This window comes from Ixodes scapularis, unplaced genomic scaffold, assembly GCF_016920785.2.
Source record: "Ixodes scapularis isolate PalLabHiFi unplaced genomic scaffold, ASM1692078v2 ptg001158l_1___fragment_5__unscaffolded, whole genome shotgun sequence".
Taxonomy (NCBI): Eukaryota; Metazoa; Arthropoda; class Arachnida; order Ixodida; family Ixodidae; genus Ixodes; species Ixodes scapularis.
This window is the reverse complement of record NW_024610110.1, coordinates 1,203,082-1,212,429: the sequence shown is the minus strand read 5'-3', so window position 1 is coordinate 1,212,429 and position 9,348 is coordinate 1,203,082.

Below are 9,348 nucleotides of genomic sequence, written 5' to 3'. Positions count from 1 at the left end.
TACTCTTTCAATGCAAATTGCGGTCTCGGGCCTTCCCGCGGCTTGGTATGTGTGAGGGTCGAATCATATATCAAGAGTGGAGAATAGACCATTTGCAGTCCTCCCAAGCGCCCCGGCGCGCGAGCGAGGAACCTTGGGATTGGTGTTCTGTGGGCCCCGTCGTCTGGCTGCTCTCCGTTGGAATCCCATCACCTCGCTCTAGACGTACTTTTCATCTTCGTTGTTTATACTTAATCTCCTCTTTTTTACCGGCTCCAGTGTATTTTTCTTTTTTTATAAGTGTATCAATTTCGTTCAGCGCTTTGCATTTCTTCTGTATATTACGTGTTTTCGTGCATATTCCATCGTTTTCGACGCGGCCGTCGACAGACACCACGCCGCTTCGTTCGCCGCTCCCAGGGTGAGTACTGACTGCTACCGTTACGCTCTATCCCACTCCTACCCTATTGGAAAAACCACCATGAAAATCAAACTGGCCAAGCTGGTTACTAAGCTGATCAATCTGGTCAATGTGATAGTCAAACTGGTTTAACTGGCAATCAAGCTGGTTTAAGCTGGGCAAGGTAGAATTTAAGCTGGTCAGTCTGGTTAAAGTAAAAACCAGCATGGTCTAACTGGAATCTGGTTTTAGATTCCATCTGGTGTAGCTGGGAGCCAGTCTGGTCCTAACTGGTCAAACTGGTTTTCCGTGGAGCCAATGTGGTCAAGCTGGGAGACAAGCTGGTCATGCTGGGAGACAAGGTGGTGAATCTAGTCGAACAAATAATCATGGTGGTCAAGCTGGTCATGCTGGGAGCGCGCACGCCAAGGTCGGCTAGAGATAGCCGAAATGGCATTGCTGGGAGCGCGCGCGCCAAGGTCGGCTTAGGATAAAACGAGGCCACGTCCTGTTTTTTTTCCTCTCGTTTTTGGAAGACGACAGGGCGCGTCAGGCGCGCTGCAAGCTACATTTAATTGTGTGTGAGAAAAGAGAGAGAGAGAGAGAGTGGTAGGAACGGAGAATTTTAGACGCGTTTGGTTATCTTCGGCAGATTTTCGAAGAGACGGCTGTGTGCGCGTTGTTTGGAAACTAGTTGAACGACGATGCAAGCGAAGCGGGTTTTGAGGAGACAGCGAGCGGCAGTCCGTTCAGTGCGGGAAGATGTCGGACGTCCCGACTGAAGCGTCGCTTCGTATCTTAGAACGTGTGTGTGCTCGTGAATCACGGTGCCGCCGAGGAGTATCGCCAATACCAGCCAAGCCACATGGATTTCCTCGCCTCTGCCGACCACGCAAGTTGCCGCTTCACCCCCATCACTGGCGGGCCCCCCAGGTTCGCTTCTCTCATCCGAGTAGTTTTTTCTTTAGATATGGCCTGTTTTTGGCGTGGGTCTAGTATTTTTTGTGTTGAAAGATAAGCAATCTGGTTTTATTAACATTTTTGGCTTTGCACCGAAAACCACTGCCTGTGCGTCGGTTAGTACTGTGTGAGCGACGAGGATATGTAGCATCACAGTTCATGTGAGGTGGCCGCAAGTACGAAACAAATAAATTGGATGCCGAGTTGGTTTTTCTGAAGAGCTTGGCTTGTTTATCCTGTGCATTTATTTAAACAGTTTAAACTGGTCGGGAAGTCCACCAGCATGACCAGTATAACCACCATGACCAGCATGCCAAACTGGGCATGCTGGGGCAAATAGCCCAGCTTGAAGCTGGGACCAGATCAACCAGCATGACCAGCATGCCAAGCTGGGCATGCTGGGGCAATAACCCAGCTTGAAGCTGGGACCAGCTTAAGCTGGTTTTTTCAATAGGGTAGGCCGGTCATTTAACCCGTTTGCGGTTGCGAGAGTGCAGTTTCGAACATCAGTACAAATGTCACCGCTGAAAGCAGAGAAATAAAGTAGTCGTCACGAAAAAAAGACCTACATGCCTTCACTTCGTGATGCGCTTCCCGCAGGGGGCACCAGTGAAAGCAGGTGTTTGGAGAGTGGCGTCTCCACGTACCCCGAGCCCCGCAGGGGGCGCCTGCACCTTAGGTGCTAGGTGCTTGGTGAGTAGCGTCACCACGGACCCCAGCCACGTGGGCCACCATACCCGCACGCAGGGGGCACCTACTTTAGTAGGTGCTTGGTGAGTGGCGTCACTACGAACCCCGAGCCATGTGGGTTCGCCCACCCACGTCTGGCTGTGCGTGGCGTACCCGTGTCCGGGGAAAAGGGGACCCTGGTGGTTGAGCTGAGCCCGGGGTAAGTTTGGACCCTTCGGGGCCCCCCGGGCGAGGCAATACACCGCTTCGGCCTCCGCTTCTCGTAGACGGGTGTCCTGGCTTGGCCCGACCAGGATGATTCATTCAGTCGCCTCTTCTACCCTCTTCTTCCTTCTTTCACTTTTCCTCCCACCTCTTTCTCTTTTCTTCTACATTCTCTTCCTTTCTTTTTCACCTTCTTAGGCGGCAAGGGCCAACCTTGAGTGGAAACAGGACCTGTCCCTGCAACCACACTAGGGTATAATGCCCGGGCAGCACTGGTAGTGTAATTGTGTCAGCCAAGCCTTTCTTGCTATGGCACATTACCTACCCCCTTGTTGGGCTCCGTGGTGGGCGGTGCACCCGGGCACTGAACTTTCTTTCCCATCTTTATGGGTCTGCAAAACAAAACTTTCCTCGATCGGGCTCCGAAAAGAGTCCGCACCGAAGCACGTACACTTGAAGTTCCATTAGTAGCTACTCCGCAGTATCCAAAGTTTTTGGTGCTGCACTCAGAGACTGAGAAACCACTAAGTAAACTGTCCCCTTTTCTTGTCGCGAAAACTCTAGAGGGTGTTGTGGGAAAGACCTTTCAGGCTAAGAAGATGATATCAGGTGACCTCCTCGTAGAGGTTCACACAAAGATCCAGAGTGATGCTCTACTAGCATTCAACTCAATCTCTGATTACAAAGTCACCGTAACCCCCCACCGCACACTAAATACAGTACAAGGCGTAATGTCTGAAGACGACTTATTAGAAACTCCAGAAATGGAAATCGCAGAGGGCCTCTCCAGCCAGGGTGTGATCGCCGCACGGCGCATCACACTCCGACGCGACGGCGTGGAACACAAAACAAAACACATCGTACTGACCTTTGCAATGACCACCCTTCCACAAGCTGTCAAGGCAGGTTACCTGCATTGCCGCGTTCGGCCATACGTACCGAACCCGCTGCTCTGCTACAAGTGCCAGCGGTTCGGCCACGGCTCACGGAGCTGCCGCGAATCTGACACGTGTGCGAGGTGCTCTAGCAAAGAGCATCTCGCAGATCACTGTGAGAACGAACCAAAGTGCACCAATTGCGAAGGGAAGCACGCTGCATATTCTCGGTCTTGTTCTCTCTGGAAGCAAGAAAAAGAAATACTTACATTGAAGGTCCAAGAGAACATTCCATACCATGAGGCAAAGAAGCGTGTCTTGTTTGCCTCACGTGGTTCATATGCAGAGGCTGTGCACAGGGGACCTGCACGGCCGATGGTGTCCACGGGGACGCAGACATCTTCGGATGACCTGCGTGCCCCGTCGGGGTCCCCCTCCACCTCAGAAGTGGTGCGGCAAACACCGCCTCCGAGCACTAGGAAAGATGTGGGCGTGCCCACACCCAGTAAGGAGCAAGGCTTGGCGACCCTTGCTCCTCGCACCGCTCTACCCCCCAAAGGACGGGGTATGGCACCCCGCCCTTCTGGTACCCAGACGATCCCTGGCCTGCCAACCAAGCCAGCGACATCCAAGGGTCAGCCATTGGCGACAACCACCGACGAGCCAATGGATCAAAGTGGGCTCAAGTCCGACGAGGACAGGTCCATGTCAGGGTCGGAGTGTTCCCTTCCCGGCACTGGTGGATCCACCAGTGAGCAGAAGGGTGCCACTAAAAAGAAAAACACACCTCATATAAAGATTGATTATAAGACCTGAAAATATATTCCTTGTCTGTATTTAATCTTTTCTTCATTTTTACGTTTTTAGCTTTTTAGATTTCACTCTTTTAAATTATGGCCTGCTTTATGCAATGGAACTGCAGAGGTCTTTTTTGTAATTTAGATGATGTGAAGCTCTTGTTGCAGAGGCATGAACCCTCTGCCTTTTGCCTCCAAGAGACTTACCTCAAACCGCCCAACAGCAACTTTCTTAGATCATATCAAGTCTACAGGAAGGACCGCGCGACTACCTCTGGCGCTGCCGGTGGAGTTGCTATTGTCGTAGACAGTGGCACTCCTGCATATGAGGTCCCCCTAGACACGCCCCTGGAGGCCGTTGCGGTGAGGTTACTACAGCAACGCCTTATTACAATTTGCTCCATTTACATCCCCCTTTCATTTGCCCTGGAGCTCGCCCAACTTGAAACTTTAGTCGATCAGCTCCCTGAACCTTTTATTTTAATGGGCGACTTTAATGCACACAATCCCCTCTGGGGTAGTGTCCGAACTGACACTCGAGGGGCTGTTGTGGCGCGGTTTTTATCTCTCAGAGAAGTATGTGTACTAAATACAGGCGAACCAACATATTTCAGTTCTGCTAATCACTCCTTTTCTTGCATTGACCTCACTACTTGTTCCGCTGCACTTTTTACAGATTTTATTTGGAATGTATTGGATAACCCTTATGGAAGCGACCATTTTCCGGTGAATCTTACTCCATTAGAAGTCCTGCCCAGGCTGCCTTGTCGTTCCCCCTGTTGGAATATCTCTTCAGCAGATTGGAACCTTTTTCAGTCAAATATCCCCTCTTCCCTGGATCTTTCGCAAGCGGCCTCCGTGGACGAAAAAAATGCTCTCATAACAACAGCAATTGTTGAGGCAGCCCGTCTGTCCATCCCACAGACATCCGGCAAGCTGCCGAGACGTCCTAAACCGTGGTGGGATAATGAGTGTAAAGAATCCCGAAACCGCCAAAACTGTTCTTGGGCAAGGTTTAGGAGGTATCCCACTTCCATAAACCTCCTGGCATTTAAGCAATTACGTGCAAAAGCCCGCTATATTAGGAAACGGGCGAAAAGGAGATCCTTTTGCTCATATGCATCATCTATTAATAGTTTCACACCAGCGAAGATTGTCTGGGACAGAGTAAATAGAATGGATGGTGACTGCCATCCTTTCTCAATCCCCTTGCTGTTAGACGAGAAGGGAGAAGCATTTTCATCATTATATGAACAAGCCAACGCACTGGGTAGACACTTTGCACAAGTCTCTAGTTCTGAAAACTACACTGCAGAGTTTCTGCAGTTTAAGTTCAAGCGCGAGAGAATTCCAATTCGTAGGTCAGAAGATTGCACTGAAAAATATAATTGTCCTTTCTCCCTCATCGAGCTTCGTCGAGCCCTTGCTGCTGCAAAGCCTACATCCCCTGGGCTTGATGCAATTCACCCTAGCATGCTTTCTCATCTACCTGAAACATTTCTAGTCATTCTCCTCCAGTTTTTTAACATCATCTGGGCGAAAGGAAAGTTTCCTAGCACCTGGAAACAGGCTATTGTCATCCCCATCTTAAAACAAGGAAAGGACAGAAGTAAAGCCACGAGCTACAGGCCAATTGCCCTTACTAGCTGTTTGGGGAAAACTTTTGAGCGGCTGGTTAACAACAGGCTAATCTACATACTAGAAGAAAAGAATTTACTAAGCAATTTCCAGTGTGGTTTCCGCATTTCCAGGTCTACTGTTGACCACCTTGTACGTCTTGAGACGACGGTCCGCGAGGCTTTCATAAATGGGCAATTTTGTCTGTCTGTATTTTTCGACCTTGAAAAAGCTTACGACACCGCCTGGCGGTACGGCATACTCCAGGACCTTATCTCGATGAATATAAAAGGGAGAATGTTCAACTGCATTGCTGACTTTCTGCAGGATCGTAGCTTTCAGGTACGCCTGGGAGCTACAATCTTTGACTTTTTCCCCCAGGAGAATGGCGTGCCGCAGGGCTGTGTCTTAAGCGTCACTTTGTTTATTATAAAGATAAATTCTCTATCTCAAGTAATTCCGCCCACAATCACTCATTCTCTTTACGTCGACGATGTCCAGATTTGTTTTTCTTCATGTAACTTAGCCATCTGTGAGCGACAAGTTCAACTTACAGTAAACAGGATGAGTAAGTGGGCTGACCAGAATGGCTTCCGGTTTTCTGCCGAGAAGACTGTGGCTGTTTGTTTTTCTCGAAAACGAGGAATGTCTCCGGAACCATCATTGTATATTAAAGGTACACCCATTCCGGTTAAATCGGAGCATAAGTTTTTAGGCCTAATATTCGATCGTAAATTAACTTTTGGCTCACATATAAAGGAACTAAGATTAAAATGTTAGCGAAAGTCGAATCTTCTTAAGGTCCTTGCACACCGTTCTTGGGGTTCCGACCGTGTCTGCCTTTTGCGAATCTACAGGGCCTGTGTTCGCTCAGTTTTGGATTATGGAAGTATTGTTTATGGTTCTGCCAAACCCTCTACACTTAAAATGTTAGACCCAATTCATCACCAGGGAATCAGACTGGCAACCGGAGCCTTTCGAACATCCCCCGTGCCCAGCTTGTATGCCGAGTCAAATGAGTGGTCGCTTGAAAAACGTAGATTTTATCTTGGCATGCAGTACTATTTAAGACTCCGTACTCTTCCACAGCACCCAAATTTTCCTTTGATTGAAAGCATAAAATATGAGCAGGCCTTTCAAAACAAGCCAACCATAACACGTCCCTTTGCACTTCGTGTGAAGGATGCTGCAGCGACTTATAGTTTTGACATATCTTGTTCTGTCATGGAAACTGAACAAAGACTTGCTCCTTGGGATGACCTAACTATAACATGCAACCTCTCTTTGACAAAATACAACAAGAAAGTGTCCGCCGCTAGTGTTATAAAACAAGAATTTTTTGAGATTGCTAGTCGTTACGAGACGGACAAAAGCTTTTTTACTGATGGGACGAAAGGTGCTGGCTATGCTGGCTGCGCTGCGGTTGGGCAGTCCTACCAACGTGTTATTCGAATTAACGCCAATGCATCTGTGTTTACAGCTGAGTTTCATGGACTCCTAGTGATTGTAGATGAAATAATCAAACAAAAATACAGATTATCTGTGATATTTACAGACTCGCTCAGTTCCCTTCTTGCCCTTAACTCTGCAAGATCCTGGAAGCATCCCCTGGTTTGTCTGCTTCGTGTTAAATTAATGAATGCTATAAAGCAAAACATCACTATTCACTTTTGCTGGTTTCCTAGCCATATAGGAATACACGGCAATGAGGAAGCCGACCGAGCCGCAGGTGCATGTGTAAACAGGTCCATTGAAATTCACACCCTCCCAGTGACAGACTATAGAACCACACTACGAAATAAAATCAAAGATTCTTGGCAAGTAGAGTGGGACTCTGACCCTCACAACAAGCTATATAAAGTTAAACCAGTTTTGAGTGAATGGCGCAGCGCCAGACATCGAGAAAGGTTCTATGAGGTCATCTTATGTCGACTGAGGATAGGCCACACACACCTGACTCACAGCTACCTTCTAAGAAACGACGACCCACCGATGTGTGACTACTGCTCAGAAACTTTAAGTGTACTGCACATCCTTTTGGTGGGCCCACAATTTGATAACGAACGTCGCTCTTGCTTTTCAATCTTTTTCAGAAAACAAATCCCTTTCCACTTGGCACTTTTGCTTGGAGACGAGCATGTTACTCCGTACAGACAAGTTTTTAACTTTTTAGAAAAGTTTAATATTTTACATCGACTTTAAACTACAGTTTTCTTTAAGTGATATTTGATATTTTGACCCGCTGTAATAATAAACTTTTAGCCTTGTGATATTTCCTTACCCTGTGTTTGGCGCACTATGGCCTATGTTGCTGCTGCGCCAGAAAACTCTAAATTCATTCATTCATTCGTGATGCGCTCGCTCTGTGAAATCTGAGCGTGGGATATCGAGTACTGCTTGCGTGCTCAACATTCGGGATGGTGCTTTGTCGTTGCCATCTTTTTGCCCTTCGGACGCTTGCGAAGCTGTACCAGCGGTCGGCGTGCCTCTTCAGCGCTCGTCAACAACCGTCCGCGAGGCGTCACTTTTCTCGCGTTCGCTGACCGTCCGCGAGCGCCGGTGATTCATTGTCGCGGCTGGTATGCGTATGTAGTACATCGCATAGCTTCATAATCGCTCTCAACAGCGGTTGTGAGTTGAGCCGGCCCTTAGCAAGCGAGTTATTTGAGCAACTGCAACTTTGAAACTTATAGTCACTTCACTTGTTTATTTCACTATTCGAGATGTCAGCTGAATGAAGTATCTTCTTAGGTCACTCTCGGAAGCGACATGACGGGCGGTACAACCTGCTGTGTGCCGGGCTGTGGCCACACCACTTTCACTGCCAAGCATGTGTCCTGGAATCGCTTTCCGAAGGACAGCCATCTACGCAACATTTGGGTACAGCGAATCAACAGGAAAGGTATTTAACATATGTTTTTTACTTCTTATCTACACTCTCCTGACAATGATCAGGAAGGTATAGTGCGTTTACTGTCCGACGTTGCCCAAGTTATGTCACCCATATGACAACATACCTGCAAAAACACTTTTTTTAAAATAAAAAAGCATTCATTATTTTTGACCCATAAGTGCAGCATACCACTGAAACAAAAAAGACAATCTCAAAGAATTCCAGATGTTGCATCTGCCCGTTTCACTCTCTTGGCCACCCCTTCCACCTGTACCGATATACCAATATCTGATTGCATGGCAGGAATGTCGCTTCATCTTACTACCCTACAGCTAAAGCAAAGATAGTCTCGCAGTGCTTCTATCATTTTCAGCGTGCATCCAGTCTAGGTTTGTTAGGCATAAACTATGTGCTTGTTCTCACGTGAGTTACGCCACTGCTGGTGGCGTCTGTTGATTTGTGGACAGCGGCGCTACCTAGAGTCACTAAATAAAGCTACGCTTTCAGAGTGCCGAAACTCCCAAACTACGCCTCTGAAGCGCGTAAGGCGCCGCCTTCTTGGGTCCACGCGCAGATGGAGGAGCCTCTGTAGCTGAGCCAAGCCGAGCTGTAGCCGTCGCTTGCGCCAGCTGCCGTAGCCGCATATGCGGCAGCGAATCAAGGTCGTGTTGTTCGTATCTCAACATAAAAGAAAAAAGTGCGTGCTGAGCGCCATACTTTAGCGTGCGAGCGCAGTAAACAGTAAAACAACAACAGGCAGCGGATCGCTGGGCTCAAGATGGTGGCGTTGAAAGAACGCGATGATGATGATAGCGACTCAAGTGACTGTCGCTGTCCAATGATGCCGCAGCGAACCAGAATATTGTTGAATAGAGCGACTGCATTGTCGGCAAAGTGCCAAAGAAAAGGAGAGCGGCACTCTGAAAGCGTAGC